This window comes from Physeter macrocephalus, chromosome 17, assembly GCF_002837175.3.
Source record: "Physeter macrocephalus isolate SW-GA chromosome 17, ASM283717v5, whole genome shotgun sequence".
In the NCBI taxonomy this organism is placed as follows: domain Eukaryota; kingdom Metazoa; phylum Chordata; class Mammalia; order Artiodactyla; family Physeteridae; genus Physeter; species Physeter macrocephalus.
The window spans coordinates 39,223,467-39,245,719 of record NC_041230.1 but is presented as its reverse complement, the minus strand read 5'-3'; the positions used below and the strand labels follow the sequence as shown (position 1 = coordinate 39,245,719).

Genomic DNA, 22,253 nt, shown 5'->3' with positions numbered 1-22,253 from the left:
GGACGGTTGCCTATCTCCACTTCATTTAGTTGTTTTTCTGGGGTTTATCTTGTTCCTTCATCTGGTACATAGCCCTCTGCCTTTTCATCTTGTCTACATTTCTGTGAATGTGGTTTTTGTTCCACACGCTGCAGGATTTTACTTCTTGCTTCTGATGTCTGCCCTCTGGTGGATGAGGCTATCTGCCCCAGGGCACAGCATGGAAGTGGCTGGAGGAAGAAGCACCCAGGCTTTGTGTCGAAAAGGCTCATTTGCTCATCTTCAGGAAAACTCTTTTAGTGTGCTTTCCAGTTACTGAAAGTACCATTCAGCCAATTTCACTGATTTACATTACAATGAGTTCTATAGGCATCTGATTTTTCAATATCTACACTACGAGTGTTATGACTGAGATCTTCTTACGAAATAAGAGGAGGGAAAGATAAAAGATGCGTCTTTCCTGAAGAAAGTTTGCAAGAGCTTAAAAGACTAAAACGGTGGTCTCAACTTTCTTAATCGTATAGATCATACCTTTCTTGATCCCTCTCCAGAGGCAAATTTAATGTGAGAAAGAAACTGTATATGAAAGTCAAGGGCTGGGAAGTACCTGATCTTCCAGAGGGTGAAATAAAGATGCAGTATCAAAACACTTCATATTTTTTTTTAAAGTATAGACTTTCACAGAAGTTAAAAATCTGATTTTTAAAGAGTTTATTTAGTGTACTTCCTTATGTTATAGATAAAGGAACTATATCTATATAGTTCATAGATATATAAACTTTATCTATATAGGGCCAGAGATTAAGAATTTGCCCCAAATCAGATAGTTGACAGCAAAATCAGAATTAGAAAGCAGTCTCAAAACCAATATTTCAATTTAACATTTACTAAACATCTAATATTTGTAAGTCTCCATGCAAAATGATAAAGATATAAATATGTACGACAGTACTTTTTAATATATTGTTTTTCCACTCTTTTTTTGTTAATATTTTTATAGGATTTTAAAGAACCCAATAAAGGCCACTTTTTTAAAAACAAACAAAAACCCTACCCCAAAGAACTGAAAGCTGGTACTCAAACACACACATGTACGTGCATATTCACAGCATGTGACTAGCAGCACTATTCACAACAGTCAAAAGGTGGCAACAACCTACATGTCCATCAGAAAATGAATGGATAAACAAATTGTGGTATCCATACAATGGAATTGTATTCACCCATAAAAAAGAATGAAGTACTAATAGATGCTACAAGGTGGATACAACTTGAAAACATGCTAAGTGAAAGAAGCCAGACACAAAAGGTCACATATTGTATGATTCCACTTATGTAAAGTAACCAGGTGGATAAATCCATAGAGACAGAACACAGATTGGCAGTTACCAGGGGCTAGGGGGAGGCGGAGGTGGGGAACAACTGTTTAATGCATACAGGGTTTCTTTTTGGGTGATAAAAATGTTTTTGAGATAGATATAGAGAGATAGTGGTTGCATAACACTGTGAATTGATCACTTTAAAATGGTTAATTTATGTGAATTTCGTATCAATAGACTTTCTAAAGAACAATTCCTTATTTGACCACCAGGTGGAATATGCCACCTAAGTCAAAGTAATTGCTCTTCCTATCAGGAAAAAAGAAAACCAAAAAACAATAACCAGGTGGGCTTCCCTGGTGGCGCAGTGATTGAGAGTCCGCCTGCCGATGCAGGGGACACGGGTTCGTGCCCTGGTCCGAAGGATCCCACATGCAGCGGAGCGGCTGGGCCTGTGAGCCATGGCCGCTGGGCCTGCGGTCCGGAGCCTGTGCTCCCCAACAGGAGAGGCCACAGCAGTGAGAGGTCCACGTACCGCAAAAAAAAAAAAAAAAAAAAAATAACAATAACCAGGGACTTCCCTGGTGGTGCAGTAGTTAAGAATCCACCTGCCAGTGCAGGGGACACGGGTGCGAGCCCTGGTCTGGGAAGATCCCACATGCTACAGAGCAACTAGCCCCATGTGCCACAACCACTAAGCCTGAGCTCTAGAGCCCACGAGCCACAACTACTGAGCCCGCGTGCCGCAACTACTGAAACCTGCATGCCTAGAGCTCATGCTCCGCAACAAAGAGAAGCTAGCAAAACGAGAAGCCCGTGCACCACAATGAAGAGTAGACCCCACTTGCCGCAACTAGAGAAAGCTCGCACGTAGCAACGAAGACCCAATGCAGTAAATAAATAAATAGATAAATTTATAAATATTTAAAAAAACAACAACAACCAAAAAATCCCACAACCACAGACCACCTACTAGATACAAATGCAGTGCTAGATTTTTTTTTTTTAAGAGTTAGCTTTTATTTATTTTTTTTATTTTGGCTGCGTTGGGTCTTTGTTGCTGCGCGCAGACTTTCTCTAGTTGCGGAGAGAGGGGGCTACTCTTCATTGTGGTGCGCAGGCTTCTCATTGCGGTAGTTTTTCTTGTTGTGGAGCATGGGCTCTAGGCGCACAGGCTTCAGTTGTGGAGTGTGGGCTCAGTAGTTGTAGCACACGGGATCTAGAGCTCAGGCTCAGTGGTTGTGGTACATGGGCTTAGCTGCTCTGCAGCATGTGGGATTTCCCGGACCAGGGATTGAACCCCTGTCCCCTGCATTGGCAGGCAGATTCTTAACCACTGTGCCACCAGGGAAGCCCCAGGGCTAGATGTTTTAAATATAAATTATCTCAGCAAATCTCACCAACAACCAGGACAGATAAATTTATCATGGGGGGGGAAGGGAGAGGCGGTTCTGGTACCAAATTGAGTACCATCTGAATGCCAGTTCTACTGCTTGCTACCATGTACTCCTGGACAAGTTACTTTCAGTCTGTTTTCCGATCTGTAAAATAGATGAGTTATGATTCTATCTACACTTCACAGGGTTGTTCGAAGGATTAAATGAGATAATTCAAGAATTTAATGACCCAGCCTCTTTGAAAAAATTAAACAAATTTTAGCCGTTGTTATTTATATAATTAGTCATTAATATAATTAATATAATTAATCATTAATAGAGCTAATTGTAATAATTAATATTAATGCCATTGGAAATCTGTAACTGGTAGTTCTCTCAGTCACCAAAAGCTGCTTGCAAATAATGGTACTGACAAGTAAACTGTTCAAATCTCAAGTTCCTTTGTTTAGAATATATATGAAGGAAATGATAATCCTGAAATTATACACATAACAGAAGCAGATCTTAATAGCAAAATACGTTTTAAGTCCTTTAATGCATTATATAAATGAAAAACTTGAAGAGGACTTAGAGGGCTGTAATAAATGCAAACACTGAAAATTAAAATCTGTGAGGAAAAATTAAAAAGATGGTATCATAAAAGTTTCAGGTAGGGGGACTTCCCTTGTGGTCCAGTGGTTAAGAATCGGTCTTGCAATGCAGGAGATGCTGGTTCGATCCCTAGTCAGGGAACTAAGATCCCACATGCCATGGAGCAACAAAGCCCGTGCACCGCAACTACTGAGCCCACGCCACAACTAGAGAGCCCACGTGCTGCAACTACAGAGTCCATGCACTCCGAAGTCTGCGTGCCACAAATAGAGAGAAGCCTGTGCACTGCAACAAAAGACCCTGCATGCCAAAACTAAGACCCAATGCAGCCAATAAATAAATAAATATTAAATAGAAAATTTTCAGTTAGTTACAATGTTCTCTTGGGTTGGCCGAAAAGTTGGTTCTGGTGTTTTCCGTAACATCTTATGGAAAAACTGGAATGAACTTTTTGGCCAACCCAATAATACATGAAGCTTCCTATTTTAACATTTTAGTATTTCATTAAATTATAAAAGTGATAAGCAAGAAAAGATATATAAAGGATATATCATTATGGAAAATGGGGATTTTTTAAGTATAAAGGAGAAAATTAAGTCACTTCAAATCCCAATTCTCAGAGATAACCATTCTAACATTTTAATCTATTTCCTACTAGACTTTTTTTTTTAGTAAAATTGGGACCATAGTTTCATATTTTCCTTTTTAAAAATTTAACATTCATCATGGACATTTTCTTTGATCATTAACTATTCTTTGAATACATGATTTATAGTAATAGATCTTATGAACGTTTTATAGACAAAAGATAACAAACATTTCTTTACCTTCCCTTAACTTAGAAAAGGAAATTCTAACATTAAATTGCATCCTGAAGGATTTTAATTAAATTTTTAAAAAACTAATTATTATTTCTTCTTAGTTATAAAATTTTCCCAAGGAAAAAAAGGTATTATGCTTTAAATGTGTTTCTTTTTCTTTTTTTTTTTTTTTTTTTTTTGCAGTACGCAGGCTTCTCACTGTTGTGGTCTCTCCCGTTGCGGAGCACAGGCTCCGGACGCACAGGCAGGCCCAGCAGCCATGGCCCACGAGCGTAGCCACTCCGCAGCATGCGGGATCCTCCCAGACTGGGGCACGAACCCGCGTCCCCTGCATCGGCAGGTGGAATCCCAACCACTGTGCCACCAGGGAAGCCCTAAATGTCTTTCATTTAACAAAGTGGAAAGCTAAAGTTTAGAGTCCTACAACTACAGTAAGTAGCACAGCAAGGATTTGAATCCAGATCTGTTCTGACTCCAAAGGCTAAGCACTTAACCAAAACATTATAGGATGGTCTGGGTGTGGTCTTATCTAATTACATGTGGGTAGTCTTTATTTAGTTACTCCATTCTCAAGATGAAGCTAAAAGATGCACATCTGAAGGATTCCGTCGAAATTTAACAGAACAAATTTTAAAATAAAAGTCAAATTTAAGTGCTTAGAACAGTACTCGCCATAGACAAAACACTACATAAGTATTAGCTATTATTACTCACAGGAAATAACCATACTAGTACAGAAAAAAAGTATCCATGGTGTTCTTTATAGTGATGATTATAACGGTTAAAAAGTAAAAAAAAAGCCCATCATCAAAGATTGGCTGACTTAAGTATAATTTGTTATTACACTATGGAATACAGTCAGCTCTCGGGATCTCCAGGTTACACATAGCTGGATTCAACCAACCACAGTTAAAAAAAAAAAAAAAAAAAATCAAGGAAGTTCCCAAAAGCAAAACTTCAATTTGCTACAGGCTGGCAACTATTTACATAGTATTTACATTATATTACATATCATAAGTAACCTAGAGATGATTTAAAGTATATGGGAGGATATGTGTAGGTTATATGCAAATACTAGCTATTTTATATAAGGGACTTGAGCATTTAATTTTGGTATCCTTGGGGGTCCTGGAACCAATCCCTGGTGGATATTGAGCGACTACTGTACTTTGCAGCTATTATAACAATTATAATAGATCTATACATAATAATATCAGGAAGCAGATAAGAAAACAGGATGTGCTGTATCCCATTTATGCAGACATATACAAATAAGTAGATGTGTATACATGCATAGAGAGATATGGCTGAAAGAATAATTAACATGTTAATAATGGTGGTCATATCTAGATACAATGGGCTTTCATATGATTCTTGTTTTGTACCTTTCTATATTAAAAAAATACAAGATAAATAAATATATAAATACATGTTAATTATATAGATTAAACATAAGGCAGCATTAACACTGAAAAGAAACAAATGAAAAAGACCAATGGAGGATAACTTCAAGGAATAGATGAGGCTGTATCTTGAAGAATTCCTTTACCCAGCCCTCATTTTTCTAACATATTCACCCTATTAATCATGCCCAATCCTCAATAACCGTAACCACTCAGCTTCAATATTCCTGAATCATAGTGTCTATTCTTTTTTTTTAAATTTATTTTATTTTATTTATTTTTGGCTGCATTGGGTCTTTGTTGCTGTGCGCGGGCTTTCTCTGGTTGCAGCAAGTGGGGGCTACTCTTTGTTGTGGTGCCCGGGCTTCTCATTGCAGTGGCTTCTCTTGTTGTGGAGCATGTGCTCTAGGCGCACAGGCTTCAGTAGTTGTGGCATGTGGGCTCAGTAGTTGTGGCGCGCAGGCTCAGTAGTTGTGGTGCACGGGCTTAGTCGCTCCACGGAATGTGGCATCTTCCTAGGTCAGGGCTCGAACCTGTGTCCCCTGCATTGGCAGGCGTATTCTTAACCACTGTGCCACCAGTGAAGTCCTGGTCTATTCTTTAATGGAGAAAATAAAAACACACAGACTAGTACTACTATGAATTCATGATTTTCCTCAGAGTAGCTCAGGAAATCTTTTTTTTTTTTTTTTTTTTTCTTTTTTTGGCCATGCCACACAGCTTTCAGGATCTTAGTTCCACCACCAGGGATCGAACCGGCACCCTTGGCAGTGAAAGCACGGAGTCTTAACCACTGGGCTACCAGAGAATTCCCTCAGCTCCCCCATCTTAAAGCCACCAACCTCTATCTATCATTCCTGGCAAATGAGTGTTTACTGCTCCAGAGAGAAAACAGGCAGGCTATAAGGCATGAATTCCCCATACTTCCTTTCCCAGACACAAATTATCCTTACCTGTGTCCCTTTAGGTCCAAGAGAAGAAGCAATCCTATGTACTAGATCCCTTCTTCTTCCCTGGTCCTTGAAAAGTTTCTTCTATTAATAAATTCCTATGCTTTATCTTCAACTCCCTCATTCCACAAGATTCCTATTCCTACTGTATCTCTTTCTAGCTTCCACCTTCCTTCACAACCACACTTAGTACAACAGTTGTCTTTACTAGCTACCTCTATTTCGTCTACTTACAATTATTACTCAACCTACTACTACTTGGCTTCTGTTCCCATTAGTCCATTAAAATTTCTCTGTCACCAATAAACTCCTAACTGACTTATCTGCAACTTCTGACTCTACTACTGGAAACCCTTCTCCATTATCTTCTATTTCTTTTCTTCCCTCTTTGATTCCTCTTTAGTCTACTACTTTTTCCATTCCCCTTAAATATTTTGGGTGTTTTCCCCAGGGAAATGAATCCTCAACCTTCTTCTTTCCTATTTTTCTCCCTTGATTGTTAATTTCAACTTGAACCATTAACTGCATGATATTCATAAGTTGACGACTATCAATGTTTGCTTCCAGTTCCAGATTGTTAGATATAAATACTGACTCAATATCTTCATTTGGATACTTATAAAGACATTTCATCCTTAATGTGTCTAACGCCAATCTCTTCATTTACTTCTCCCCCACCCCGCCAGTCTTTACCATCTCGTTAAATGAGAACTCCATTCTTCCAGTTTGCTCAGTTCAAAAATTTTGGTTATCATCTTTCACTTTTCTTTTTCTCTCAATTTCCACACCTAATCCATGAGCAATTCCTGTCTGCTTTTCCTACAAAATATATCCAGAACTCCACCACTTCTTGCTACCTCCACTACCACAATCCTGGTCTACTTGTCTCACCTGGACTAATGCAAGCGCCTCCTAACTGAATTACTATTTCACTCCTATAGTTTGTTATCTACACTGTAGCCTGAATAATCCATTTAAAACCTAATTCAGATCACTCCTCAGCTCCCATGTCAGAGTAAAACCTAAAATCCTTACATGATCTCAGCACACCAACATCTCTCCCTACAACTCTCCTCTTTACCCACTCTGCTCCAGCCACACTGGCCTCCTTACTAGTAGTTTCTTGAACATGCCAAGCACCTTCCCAATCTCAAATCCTCTGAACTTACTATTCCTCCATCTGGAAAATTCTTTCCCTAGATATTACCATAGCTTACTCCCTCAATTCCTTCAGGTCTCTGTACAAATGAGGCACCACTTCTTTGAGGCACTCTGACCACCCTATATAAAATAGCACCCACTAGCACTTTATTATCCTTCCTAATCCTGCTTTGTTTTTTTCACTCCCTGCCATTTTTTAAAAATCGAGATATAATTTACATAACAAAAGGGCATTCTTTAAACTGTACAGTTCAGTGGTTTGAGTTTATTCACAAAGTTTTACAGTCATCACCACTACTTAAAATTCCAGAACACTTTCATAATCCAAAAAACTACATATCCATTAGCAAGTCATTCCCCACTCCCTCATGCCCCAAATCCCTGGCAACCACTAACTGACTTTCTCTCTCTATGGATTTGCCTGATCTTACCCTCTGACAGTTGATAATTATTTGTTTATTGTCTCTTTCCAACTACCAGAATATAAACTGGTGAAGGCAGGAACTTTGTTTTCTTTAATTCTGTGTCCCCAGCATCTAGATTAGTGCTTGGTACATAGTAGGTGCTCAATATCCCACAAGCATCTTAATTTCAACATATCCAAAATGGAACTCATCTTCTGCTGCCTTATTTTTAGCATGAAACTATTTTGAAGTAGCACTTACCAAACTATGCTGAAATTGTGTCTGTCTGCCCTATTAACAATGGTAAGCCTCTTTAAAGCACTGAGCACAAAATATATTGAATAAATGAATAAATGGCCACCTCCCCAAATATCTTAATATTCAGTATATTAACGACCTAAATTTATGCTTAAAAATTAACTGAATACCATTATGGCAACAAATTATAATTTCTACCCCTCCATTCCTACTTTCTCCCTAACATCTTCTCTAGACAACAGAGATAACTATTAAGGTCTATCAAGGGTAACCCTCACTTACTTATTTATCCTCTATTAACTTTGGGTCCAAGACCTACTTTAGAACACATTGGAGGAAGATTAACCCACACATACCAGAGTAGGGAAGCCAGAGTAGAAATGGTTGCAAAAGAATCTCATAGCCAGAGCTGATCTCCAAGATTCACCATGGTGAAGAGTGCAGAGTTACCTGTTTTCAACTATTAGGATCATGTGACCTTCACTGTACAAAGAAAACACAAGACATATGTAATAACTGTATAAAATATCACTAGTTGACTATGATATCTCTATTACATTTATTCAGCTTTCTATACCTGGAGGTCTCTTCTCTGCATTGTGCTGCTGATTCAGGTTCTTATCATATCCAGCCTTGGTTTACCACATCTTGCACAGCTATACCTTTTCCCTCCCTTATTCTACTCTTCCCCAATCTCTAGCTCTATGATCTAGCTCTATGAGAATTGAATTTCTTTCAATTCTCCAACATACTAAGCTCTTGCTCTTCTCCAAATTTTCCAATATGATAGTCTCCCCTTTGCCTAAAACATTCTTCCTCCAACACAGCCCCTCCACCTTCACCTGATGAATTTTTATAATTTCAGGACTGAGTTTGGATGTCACCTTCTATCAAAAGCCCCTCTCTGATTCCCTGGCACATTGGCACCTTCTCATGTCCCACTTCATCAATCTGTATTTCCCTTTCAGAGCACTTAGCATACTATTTTTAATGGATTATTTATTAGTCTGTCTCCCCAACTAGAAGGTAAGCTCAGTTAGGGCAGGAATCATATTTTTGTCTTTTACTATTATATGTGCAGTCAGTCAGTAAATAAATGATCTTGGCCAAGGTTACAGAAAAAAAAAAGGAACAGATCAGAAGTCAGAATACCTTTTTTTTTTTGTTTTCTTTGCAGTACACGGGCCTCTCACTGTTGTGGCCTCTCCCGTTGCGGAGCACAGGCTCTGGACGCACAGGCTCAGTGGCCATGGCTCACGGGCCCAGTCGCTCCACGGCATGTGGGATCTTCCCGGACCAGGGCACGAATCCGTGTCCCCTGCATCGGCAGGCAGACTCTCAACCACTGCGCCACCAGGGAAGCCCAAAGAATACCTTTTTTAAACCTAGCTGTTCTACTGATTAACAGTGCCAACTTGGGCAAGTCTCTTAATCATCTGGGGTTTTGGTTTTATCATCTATAAGATGTAGATGATAACTATACGTCTTAGGTGCAAAAAGATTAAATGAAGTAATGTAAATCAAAGTGCTCTACAAAGTTGTGGGCGAAGTGTAATACAAAACTTATGTAAGCTATCTACTTGCCCACTCTCCTATAATAGAAATAATCCTACTTGTTGTTTATCATAACATGGTAAGTCAGTCTATTAAAGTTAAAAGGAACTTTTCTCAAAATGAAATCAGATTTGGAAGATATACTAGAAGCAGAACAGTTCCAATTCCAGCTCTTAGCAGTTTCAACTAACAAGCAGTAGACTTTTCTGAACCTATTAGTCAAGTGCTAATAGGTTAATGAACAACTAGGTAGACTGGAATAAATTCAGCCCTCTAACGGCTACAGCTGGAAATAGCACCTGGGAAAAAAGTTCTAACATGAAAACAGGTTAAAATGCAAGTTTTTATATTTAAAAAATGCTGATAATCTTATATTCTTATACTGTACCAAAAAATGTCATAGTTTCTTATAATAATAAACTCATTTCAGTTTACCGTTTTCCTCCTCTAATTTGCCTCCTTTTCCTCATCCTATTCTACACACCTGCCAGTTTTAGGATTACAACCTTTATATCTATATTCTCAAAATTACTTTATTAAAAATGTAACTGTGCTGTAATACTAGAGGTGAATTAAAGTTATTGCAAATGCCATTCCAGTCTCCTTCTTAGATGTTATGTTTCACTATACATCTTCTATAAAGACAGAGAGATATAGGAACTCAGTAAGAGTCACATTTTTAAAAACTTTACCAGTTAGAATAAAATTCTGACTAAGATTTGTTGTTTAGGGACTTCCCTGGCGGTACAGTGGTTAGGACTCCACACTTCCACTGCAGGGGGCACGGGTTGGATCCCTGGTCGGGGAACTAAGATCCTGCATGCCGCGTGGTACAGAAAGATTGAATTCATTTATTCATGTTTAGTAAAGGTATACACATATCTATAATCTTCAAAACACATTGGTAACCTAAAACTAGCTTATTCATTTTTAGCACTAACTAGAAAAAAACGTAGTTAAATCTGGCATTTTCTCAACTCTTCACAAAAAAATAAAATTACCATTAATTTTGAATTTTAAAACTATGTCTGTCAAATACCCATTACGGTGTTCAAGACTGACCTCAGGTGTCACATACCCTGTGCAGCCTTCTCTGATCCTTTACGGACAGTGTTAAGGATGCCCTCTTCTCCACTTGCATAATATCCCATATTTCTATTAAATCACATACTGCATTACTTTAAACTTGACTAATTTTATTTTCTCTCAACTGTGAACTTCACAAGAGTGATTTCCTCTTATATTGTGTCCTTAGTCCAGTAGAGGAGCTAAATAAATGTTGAATAAATGTTTAAATTAATTGTTGGTCTATCAGGTTGACAGTGTTAGTGAAGAGGGGATGGCATAGTTAAAAATACTGAGCTTGTGAGTGTGACATATGTATGGTATCAAACAAGTAAGTATGACCAGGAGAAGATAACTTGTGATATATTTTGTGACCCAGACTACCTTTCTCTACCAGAGTATTTGGTTTTGCTTGATTGATTTCAGGCAGAAATGGTAGCAAAAGTGAGATGAGAGGGAGGCCGATGTAGATTACCTTTTTACCATCATGTATCCAAATATGAAGATGTGAAATAAGCTTGTCTTCTTTGATATATTCATTTCTTTGGAAATTGCAATTTTAAAGAGTAAAATTACTAGTTATGGAATTGAATATTTGGATCACAGTAATTAACTATTAAATTTTTAGTGAAAGTGTGTGCACGTGTGCCTCTATGTACTTTTTGGAAAAATCTTGAATTTATAAAAACAGTTGTAAGTACAGTGCAAAGAACTTTCTTCTTTTTTCCTGAACCATTTGAGAGTAAGTTGCCAACATGATGCCACATCACCTTCGAATACTTTAGTATGTATTTCAGGCAAACAAGGATATCCTTCAAAATATTTTCTCCCATTCCACAGGTCGTATTTTTGTTTTTTCTATGGTTTCCTTTGCTGTGCAAAACCTTTAAGTTTAATTAGGTCCTGTTTATTTTTTGTTTTTAATTCCACTACTCTAGGAGATGGATCCAAAAAAATATTCCTGCGATTTATGGCAAATATTGTTCTGCCTATGCTCCCCTCTAGGAGTTTTATAGTACCTGGTCTTATATTTGGGTCTTTAATCCATCTTGAGTTTATTTTTGTATATGGTGTTAGAGCACGTACTAATTTCATTCTTTTTTTTTTTTTTTTGGCTGCATCAGGTCTTCGATGCTGCGCATGGGCTTTTCTCTAGTTGCAGCGAGCAGGGGCTACTCTTCGTTGCGTTGCGCGGGTTTCTCACTGTGGTGGCTTCTCTTGTTGAGGAGCATGGGCCTTAGAGCATGTGGGCTTCAGTAGTTGTGGCTCGCGGGCTGTAGAGCGCAGGCTCAATAGTTGTGGCACACAGGCTTAGTTGCTCCACGGCATATGGGATCTTCCCGGACCAGGGATCGAACCCATGTCCCTTGCATTGGCAGGAGGATTCTTAACCACTGCGCCACCAGGTAAGCCCCTAATTTCATTCTTTTACGTGTAGCTGTCCAGTTTTCCCACCACCACTTACTGAAGGCACTGTCTTGTCTCCACTGTATATTCTTGCCTCATTTGTCGTAGATTAATTGACCATAAGTGCGTTGGTTTATTTCTGTGCTTTCGATCCTGTTCTATTGAGCTATATGTCTGTTTCTGTGCCACCACTATACTGTTTTAAAAATGAAAACACAACGATCTACTTGTATCTTAATCCTATAAAGCACATGTAAAGTACTCAAGATCTGTGGATCTTTGGAGTTTGAGATGATAACAAGCTTATAGACACTTTACCAATTTTTGACAGAAAAACATCAATGACAACTAATTACCACATTTCATGCAAAAGAAAATAATTATAATTTCCCTTTTTAGGAAATTTTAAATCAACTAGGAGGAAAATGAAGACTCCTATAGCAAATTTAGCAAAGGATAAGAACAGACAATTCAAAAAGATACACAATGGCCAATATATACATGAAAAATATTCAATTTTAATGGCTAAAAGAATAAGATAGCATAGAATATGAAACTGAAATAGTCTTTAAAAAACAATACTTGGTGCTGGCAAAGGTGCCAGGAAATTGGTATTGCTAATGGATATAAATTGGTAAAACCTTTTTGGAGGCAATAAGGCAACAGGGTCATTGTATTTCAAATGTGTACATGCTTTTTCCCAGTAATTATACTTTTATAAATTTAAATTAAGGAAAAAAAATATAGTTAAGTTTGCAAAGATATGCATATACAAAAATGTTCTCTGCAACATTGTTTATAAAAATGAAAACCAGAAACATCCTAAATGTCATCAATAGAGTAGTTAAATAAATGATGGCAATGATGGTATATCCATATTATGAAATATAATGTAGCTATTAAAAATAAAGACACAGGGGCTTCCCTGGTGGTGCAGTGGTTGAGAGTCCGCCTGCCGATGCAGGCGACACGGGTTCGTGCCCCGGTCCGGGAAGATACCACATGCCGCAGAGCGGTTGGGCCCGTGAGCCATGGCCGCTGAGCCTGCGCGTCCGGAGCCTGTGCTCCGCAATGGGAGAGGCCACAACAGTGAGAGGTCCGCGTACCACAAAAATAAATAAATAAACAAATAAATAAATAAATAAATGAGAATAAATAAAGACACAGTCTATTTGGACCACAGAAAACATCTATAACATATTGTTGAGTAAAGGAAGCAGGCTATAAACAGTATAAAACCATATAAAAATAATCCCATTTACATTAAAAAATATATATATGCATAGAAATATAATAGTGGTTATCTATGAGAGGTGGGATCTTTTGTAACTTTTATTCTTTGTATTTGTTATATTGTTTGAAGTCTTTATAATTTAAAAAAAAAGCTACATTATGTTCCATTTATTAACCTAGAGTGGTGTCCAAAACATTCCAAGAAAAAAAGCACAATATGATTCTATTTTAGAAAAAAATAAATAAATGTAAAATATCCACATTCCGCAGAAAAGAACAATACAGAATGACATACTGTATGTCAAAATTTGAACAGTTGTTATCTCTGTATGGTAGGATTATATATTATTTTCCTTTTCTACTTTATATGCTTTATACGTCATACAATGACCTACTTTTTTTGTAATAAGCATAAAAAGTATAATTGTATTATAATCTGAAAAAATTGTTTCCAATTTTTAAAAAATTTCTATTTAAAAAAAAATTTCTATTAAAAATATCTTAAACACCCCAAAAGAATAACTTGCCTTAAAAAATTAACACTTTCCTTCAATATATCGACTTTTCCTCAAAATATCCAGAAAAAATTGGAGATTCACATTCAAATAATGTTTAAAAGCACTAGCATAATGAAAACCATTATTTCATATAAACTTCATAATAACCCTGTTAGACAAGAGGAAATGAGGATAAAAGGATAAAAAGAAATGACTAGCAAAACGTGAAACAGGTATTTTAAAATACTATGTTTCTTTTTTTTTTTTTTAAGAGCTTTAACTTAAGCCATTTTAAAAATAGATATTTAGGGCTTCCCTGGTGGCGCAGTGGTTGAGAGTCCGCCTGCTGATTCAGGGGATGTGGGTTCGTGCCCCGGTCCGGGAAGATCCCACATGCCGCGGAGCGGCTAGGCCCGTGAGCCATGGCCGCTGAGCCTGCGCGTCCGGACCCTGTGCTCCGCAACGGGAGAGGCCACAACAGTGAGAGGCCCGCGTACTGAAAAAATAAAATAAAATTTAAAAAATAAAAATAAAAATACATATTTATTTATTAATTTATTTATTTTGGCTGCGCCGGGTCTTAGTTGTGGCCTGTGGGATCTTTAGTTGCGGCATGCATGCAGGATCTAGTTCCTTGACGAGGGATTGAACCCGGGCCCCCTGCGTTGGGAGCGAGGAGTCTTAGCCACTGGACCACCAGGGAAGGCCCAATACTATGTTTCCTAACTATAAATTCTGTACTTTTTCCCCCACCACAAAGGTACCTCTAGATTAACTGAATTGCAAATAAAATACAAAAGTAAGTTAATTTTTCCACAGAAGCCAGTCTGGTACCAACCATCTAAAGCTTTTTCCCTTCGTCTTATTCTCCCAGAATAAGAAAATGGAGCCTTAAAAAACAGACATTCTGGACAATACGATCATTAGTAAAGAAGAGATGGCTGGCAGCACAGTTTCTCTTGCACTGGCACAAATTCTTGTTTTCAAACCCAAGAAACTTTGGTACTCTTATAATTCCTAAAGTCAGATATATCAAGAAACCACCCAAAGAAATATGGCCATAAACACAGAATGCCAAAAAGACCAATACCGATGTTTATTCGGCTTTATTTAAGATGTGATGTCTTCCACTTTTTCTTTGGCACTAATGATAGTAAAATAAAGGTATATTTGTTATTCCTTTTGAAAAAATATGTAGAAACTATATTCCAGTAATAATAACATCAACTTAAGTAGCCTATGCTAGGCATCCATTCTAAGTACTTTACTTCTATTAACTCATTTAATTCTCACAGCCCTATGCTGTAAGCTCTATTATCAATAGCACCTTACAGATGAGGAAACTGAGGCAAAGAGAGGTCAATGAACTTGTCCAAGCTGCCACATAGCCAGTGTATAATATAACCTGAACCTGAACCCAGGCAGTCTTGCTCCAAGGCCCATAGCTTTAGCCACTATACACACTGCCCTCTCCGTATTATTAATATATTATTTTGGGAGAGAATATGGTAACAGAATGAGAAGAAAAGTTTTTTCAAATCGCCTTAATGTTTTTAAATTCTATATGGTCAGAGAACAAGAATATTGCTGTTGAACAAGAATACTGGCCCCATGGGACTTCCCTGGCAGTCCAGTGGTTCATTAAGACTGTCCTTCCATTGCAGGGGGCACGGGTTCTATCTCCGGTGGGAGAACTAAGATCCCTTATACTGCACGGCACAGACAAAAAAGAAAAAAGGAAAAAAAAAAGAATACTAGCCCCACAAAATGGTATATGAAATGTTCCTATGTAGTTGGGCATTAGACCTTGGAACTGGATCCACTATAGAGAATAGAGTCTCACGACATAACTTCTGTGTGATCCTTATTTCAATGGAGAAACTGAGTGAGGCAATAGAGCACAACTACCTGACTGAAATGTTAGAAAACAACTCACCTTTGAGACAATGTCTCAAAGACTCAATGTCTTTTTATACCCTTGGCCCAAAGGCAGCCATTTAAAAATATGTTTAGCAAAACTGAAAAATAATTACAATGGGACAATCTTTATCCTGTCAGGCTAAGGGGGGAAAAGACTAGAAAAAGATATAGAATACAACTTGAAATTTACAGGACATTAAACTTAAAATATGACTGTCTAAACCACTTTAGAAGTTATTTTCTCCTTATAATCTTCTAACCTGAGACAAAATAACTGTGAACAACAACTTTCCAATATTTACAAGCTGAAATTCAACTGAGTTTTATTTTAATGATACAAAAAAGAAATAATACTGTTCTGTAATGTGAAACACCTCTCCTGAAAAATCCTGAACTTTGACTAATATGGTTTTTTGTTTTTTAATAAATGCTCAAACCTAAAATTATTAGGAAACCACTCTGTTGTATATCATCACCTAACTAACTAAAACAAGATTTGTCAATTTATTGGTTCATTCAGAATACTTGTATTAAGTCACCTGGTATTTAGCACTCATTAAAATCTGTACCGAGAAGACATACAAATGTCAAAGTAAAGAGCTCTTTAGATATGTGGGGTGTCAAAGAGTCACCTATGATGAAAGACAAAATACACAGAGAAAGAATAATGAAAAACAAAGTATCAAAAAAACCCTTCCTGATGCAGATCCAAAAAAAAAGAAAAAAAAAAAGAAAAAGAAAAAAGACACTTCTCTTTTATTTCCTGGGTTTGGAATTCAAATCAAAAAAAACCCTTCCTGATGCAGATCCAAAAAAAAAGAAAAAGAAAAAAGACACTTCTCTTTTATTTCCTGGGTTTGGAATTCAAGAGCCTTACCCTGAATACTCAAAGGAGATATCTGAACCATCCTGAAGTTTCTAGTCAATCTTAGTTGAATACCAAAATTAGGGATATTGCTTTTTACTGTCTATTTATAGCCATTTTAACTCATAAAACTTTTTTACTCTATTTTTATCCTTTGAATTTCCAAGTTGAATTTCCTTTGAATTTCCAATTTGAAGTTTTATCTACATTTAAGGATTTTTAGCAATCCAAATGTGGATTTGCTTATCCATCCTATTATAGCACATCCACATTTGGTTGTTACAAAGGTACTGTTCTCACAGGACACACCGTCCAGTTCCTTTATGAAGAGCTATGCTTACCACAATCTCTGCAATATGCAATTAATGGACAAGTAGATGAACAATATCCTACTAAAAAGGAAGCAGGAAAAGAAGAGGTCCAACACACTGGGAAGGACCCTCCCTGTAATGCTCTGGTCTATCTTTGTTCCAGAACTAGAAAGTGGTGAATATTCAAATAGTTCTTAATGGAATAAGGCTTAGAACCTTTTTTCCCACCAATTTCCCTCTAAATTGACATATCCAATGGATATGCTCTCTTCTGGGCAATATTATAGGGTCCAAACTACAATGATTTTTCCAAAAGACCTTACTTCTCATAGTTCACTTTTTCTGTTTTATTTTGCTCATATAATAAATGACCGCTAAATTTCACCTTTAAATCTATTTGATTTGGGAGATTCCAAAATATAATTTGTTTCTATGTTGGCTGACAGTTGATGCTTCTGAAAAGTCCTAACAAGTTCAAGAAATACTAGTGTAGATGTATAGGAGAACAAAGCACATCTAAATTTAAGGGAAAATGCACTTTGGGTTTACACACAAATAAGCAAACAGGTATGGTGAGAACACAATGACTCCGTAGCTATCTTTCAGCTCCAGGTTACCTTTCTATTTTTAGAATTAGCAGCCATCTCCCCTCTGAAGTTTGCCACCTCAAGCAGCCCATTGTAATTCCAACAAATGAGTAAAGGCAACCGTGATTACAGACCTAATCTTAAGTATTCTTAAGAGTAAGTTGGTTTCTATTATTAGGGGAAATATTAAGCTTATAGGGTACTCGAGGAATCTATGATGCAATTAGTACTCGGTAAGATCGCTAGTCATTCTACAAAAATTATTGTATAAATTACCAAAGTGCCTTATTTATACCTAAAACATTATTTATTCATAAAGCCTAATCATACACAGATTAATATGCCTTTACCAGTAAACATACAAGTACCGGTCAAGATAAATTTAACTTCACTAAACTGAAGTGATGTTCAACATTGAATCATGTTTAAGTTCTCTCACTTATTCTCAAACTTAAAACTTGAGCTGTGGCAATAATTTAAGAAAACATCCTTTTAAATAGAAAATATTTTAGTAGTTGAGGACCATAACAAATCAAAGAAAAATAAATTAAGCACTTTCATGTTCACACAAAACAAATACTAAACTAGCCAGCAATGCCTCTTACTCCGGAACTCTGATGAATACAGTTATACCTATATTTAATCTAGCAGTATGTGAAATAGATGCATGTATATGTATACATGAATCACTTTGCTGTACACCTGAAACTAACACAACATTGTTAATCAACTATACTCTAATATAAGACAAAAAGTTAAAATAAATACATAAAAGATACCATTAAGAAAATGAAAAAAAAAATCTAGCAGTTATTCAGGATCCTCATTATCCTCTACTAATGTCTAATTAATAATACAAATACAAAGAGAACAACGTTTCAAGACAGTAGGGTTTATAGTTTCCACAGCTACAGAAGTGTATCTCACTTCACTTATGCAGTTTTTCTTCCTCCTAGCTCACTGTAACAATTCTGTGACATTTATTAGAAAACTGCAATCCTCTTGCTACTATTAAATACAAACATTTGCTTTCAGGAAATCAACAAAATGAATCAACCATGCATATTAGTCAAAAAAATTTCCAAACTAAACGAGGTTAATCAATTCGTGAATTTTTCACAGTCATCTGTAGTCTAATCTTGCTCATCAAAATTTTTGATTACTCAAGATGTAGCACACTCAGTATTTAGATCATCCTATCTACATTTAAAGCACATTTAGATGATTTAGACAACTAAAATATACTGTGTTAAATGGGAAACTGAAGTCTCCCTTCCATGTGCCACCACACAATTACCTCTGTCTCAATAACTTAAAAAAAACAGTTAGTATATCTCAGAGCCTTAAAATTATTTTGTTTTTTTAACATTTTGTGTGTGGTAAAATATACATAAAATTTACTACTGTATCCATTTTTTAAAGTCTACAATTCAATGGCATTAAGTTCATTCACAATGTTGTACAACAATCACCACTAGTATTCATTTCCAGAACTTTTTCATTGCCTCAAACATAAACTCTGTACCTATTGAAGAATAACTCCTCATTGCCCTCTCCCCATAGTCCCTGGTGACCACTATTCCACTTTCTGTCTCTATTCTAGATACCTCATAGAAACTTACAATATTTGTCCTTCTGTATCTGGCTTATTTCGATTAGCATATGTTTTCAAGGTTAATCCATGTTGCAAGGTGATAACAGAATTTCATTCCTTTTTAAGGATGAATAATATTCCACTGTATGTATATACCACATTTTATTTATCCATTCATCTGTTGGACACTTAGCTTTTAGTACACACAGAGTTGTGCAACCATCATCACAATACATTTCAGAATATTTGTATCACTCTCAAAAGAAACCCCGAGTCCTTTAACTATAATCCCCCTCACTCCCCTCCACCCCAGGAACTACTAATCTACTTTCTGCCTCTCTAGATTTGTCTATTCTGTAGATTTCATATAAATGGAATCATACAGTATGTGGTCTTTCATGACTGGCTTCTTCCACTAAGCATACTGTCAAGATTCATCCATGTTCCAGCATGTATCAGTAACTGATTCCTTTTTATGGCCAAATATTGTTCCATTAAATGGATATACTACATTTTGTTTATCCATCCATTCATTAGTTGATGGACATTTGGGTTGCTTCCATACTTTGGCTATTATGAAAAATACTGCTCTGAACATATGTTTACAAATATACACGTATATTTTATGTGTACAGATGTTTTCATTTCTCTTGGGTATGTATCTAGAAGTGAGATTGCCGGATATGGTAACTCTATGTTTAACTCTTTGAGGAACTATCATATTATTTTCCAAAGTGGCTGCACTGTTTTACATTCCCACCAGCAGTGAGGTGATTTCTCCACACCCTTGACAACACTTATTATTATCTGTCCTTTATGATACAGCCATCCTACTAGGTGTGAAGTGGTATCTCACTGTGGTTTTGCTTTGCATTTCCCCAATGACTAATGACGCTGAAAATCTTTTTATATCCTTATCAATATTTAACATTTTTATTGCATCAGTGCTTTTATTTTAAAACATTTATATGTTTAGCAATATATTAAAGTCAATATGTTCTTAAATATAACAAATATGTTTAATAGCACAAGCAGTATTTTGCTGCTATTAAACTAAATATACAGAAATAGTTGTCCTAATCAATAAAATGAAGTACAGTCAGACTCTTCATATTGTATTTGTTTATAGCCAGTCACCTAAGTGTTTCTCTCATTTAACTGACATGTTTTTATTTAAATATAATCAATTCCTGTGCTCAAGAATGCCAATCAGGTGCAGCCACCACAGAAAACAGTATGAAGATTCACCAAAAAGCTAAAAGTAGAACTACATGATCCAGCAATTCCACTTCTAGATATTTACCTGAAGAAAACAAAATCACTGTCTTGAAAAGATATCTGCACTCTCATTTTCACTGCAGCATTATTTACAACAGTCAAAACAAGGAAACAACCGAGGTGTCCATTAACAAATGAATGGATATAGAAGATGTGATACACACACACACGCGCACGCGCGCGCGCGCGCACACAAGAATATTACTCAGCCATAAAAAAGAAGGAAATCTCACCATTTAACACATGAATGGACCTTGAGGGCATTATGCTAAGTGAAATAAGTCAGAGAAAGACAAATACTATATGATCTCACTTATATGAGTAATCAAAAAATTTTTTTCTTCAAAATTGAACTAAAAGATACAGAGAACAGATTGGGGGTTGTGGGAGGAGGGGAAGGTGAGGGTTGTGAATGAAATAGGTGAAGGTGGTCAAGCTTCAAGAGAACCTTCTTATTTGAGTATTCCAGATTTAGTGAACAAATCCACCTCCATTTTCATCTTAATTACCTAAACCTTTGCCTTTACCGATTAAATAGCTCCAATTTTTTAAAGGTCTAGGTTTCCACCTATAATCATTTTAATCCAATTATTATTCCAAAGCTTTCTACATGGTTGTATATAACTAGAGCACAATCCTCTCACACTTCCAATACCATTCCTTCCTTCTTTTCTGGATGTGGTATTCATTCATTCAAGCACTTTTTGGATATAAGCGCTTGTGCCAGATGCTGAGAGAATGTGAGGTATAGTCCCTGTCCTTGAGAAAAATACCATCCAGTATAACTTTTTAAACAAAACTGGACTTTACTAAATGTTCTTTATGGTTTACTGCGGCTTTAATTCCAAGGCTGATTCTAATATTGTACAATTACCTTATTGTGGTTTCGGTTTCATTTCCTGAACAAACGCATAATCTAGTACTTTAATAACAAAGCTCGGGCTTGCCTGGTGGCACAGTGGTTAAGAATCCGCCTGCCAATGCAGGGGACACAGGTTCGAGCCTGGTCAGGGAAGATCCCACATGCCGCGGAGCCACTAAGCCCGTGGGCCACAACTACTGAGCCTGTGCTCTAGAGCTCGCAAGCCACAACTACTGAGGCCTGCACGCCTAGAGCCTGTGCTCCGCAACAAAAGAAGCCACTGCAGAGAGAACCCCACGCACCACAACGAAGAGGAGCCCCCACTCAATGCAACTAGAGAAAGCCGGCGCACAGCAGCAAAGACCCAACACAGCCAAAAATAAATAAATAAAATAAACTTATTAAAAAAAATACTAAAGCTCTCCTAAGTTTTGAGAGACCCTTCTCCAAATTATTTCCATAATTTTATTAACAATTAAAAACAATGATTAAAAAGAATAAAATACTTAAATGTTTAAAAAGTGTAAAACTTATACTCTGAAAACTACAAAACACTGTTGAAAGAAATTAAAGACCTAAATAAAATGAAACACATCCCATGTTCATAGAGGATAAGACTGAATACTATTAAGATGGCAATGCTCTTCAAACTGACCTACAGATTCAATGCAATCCCTATTAAAATCACAGCTCTCTTTTTTGCAGATATTGAGAAGCTGATCCTAAAATTCAAATGGAAATTCAATGGACCCTGAATAGCCAAAACAATCTTATAAAAGAAGAGCAAAATTGGAAGA

At 36.7% G+C, this 22,253-nt stretch overlaps 1 protein-coding gene across 7 annotated transcripts in view; it reads right to left on the bottom strand.

Annotated features, from left to right (window-relative positions):
* Positions 1–22,253, bottom strand: part of NFAT5 (nuclear factor of activated T cells 5) — a 126,829-nt gene that overhangs the window by 90,731 nt on the left and 13,845 nt on the right. For 2 of the 7 annotated variants that reach the window (XM_028478043.2, XM_028478044.2), the window contains one exon: positions 8,640–8,766. The exons of 4 other annotated variants lie outside the window; for them this stretch is intronic. The gene's annotated coding sequence lies outside the window, so the exon portion shown is untranslated. Of the gene's footprint in view, positions 1–8,639; positions 8,767–11,921; positions 12,948–22,253 lie in introns of those variants that run through there. One more of the 7 variants, XM_055079132.1, reaches the window with a different exon arrangement.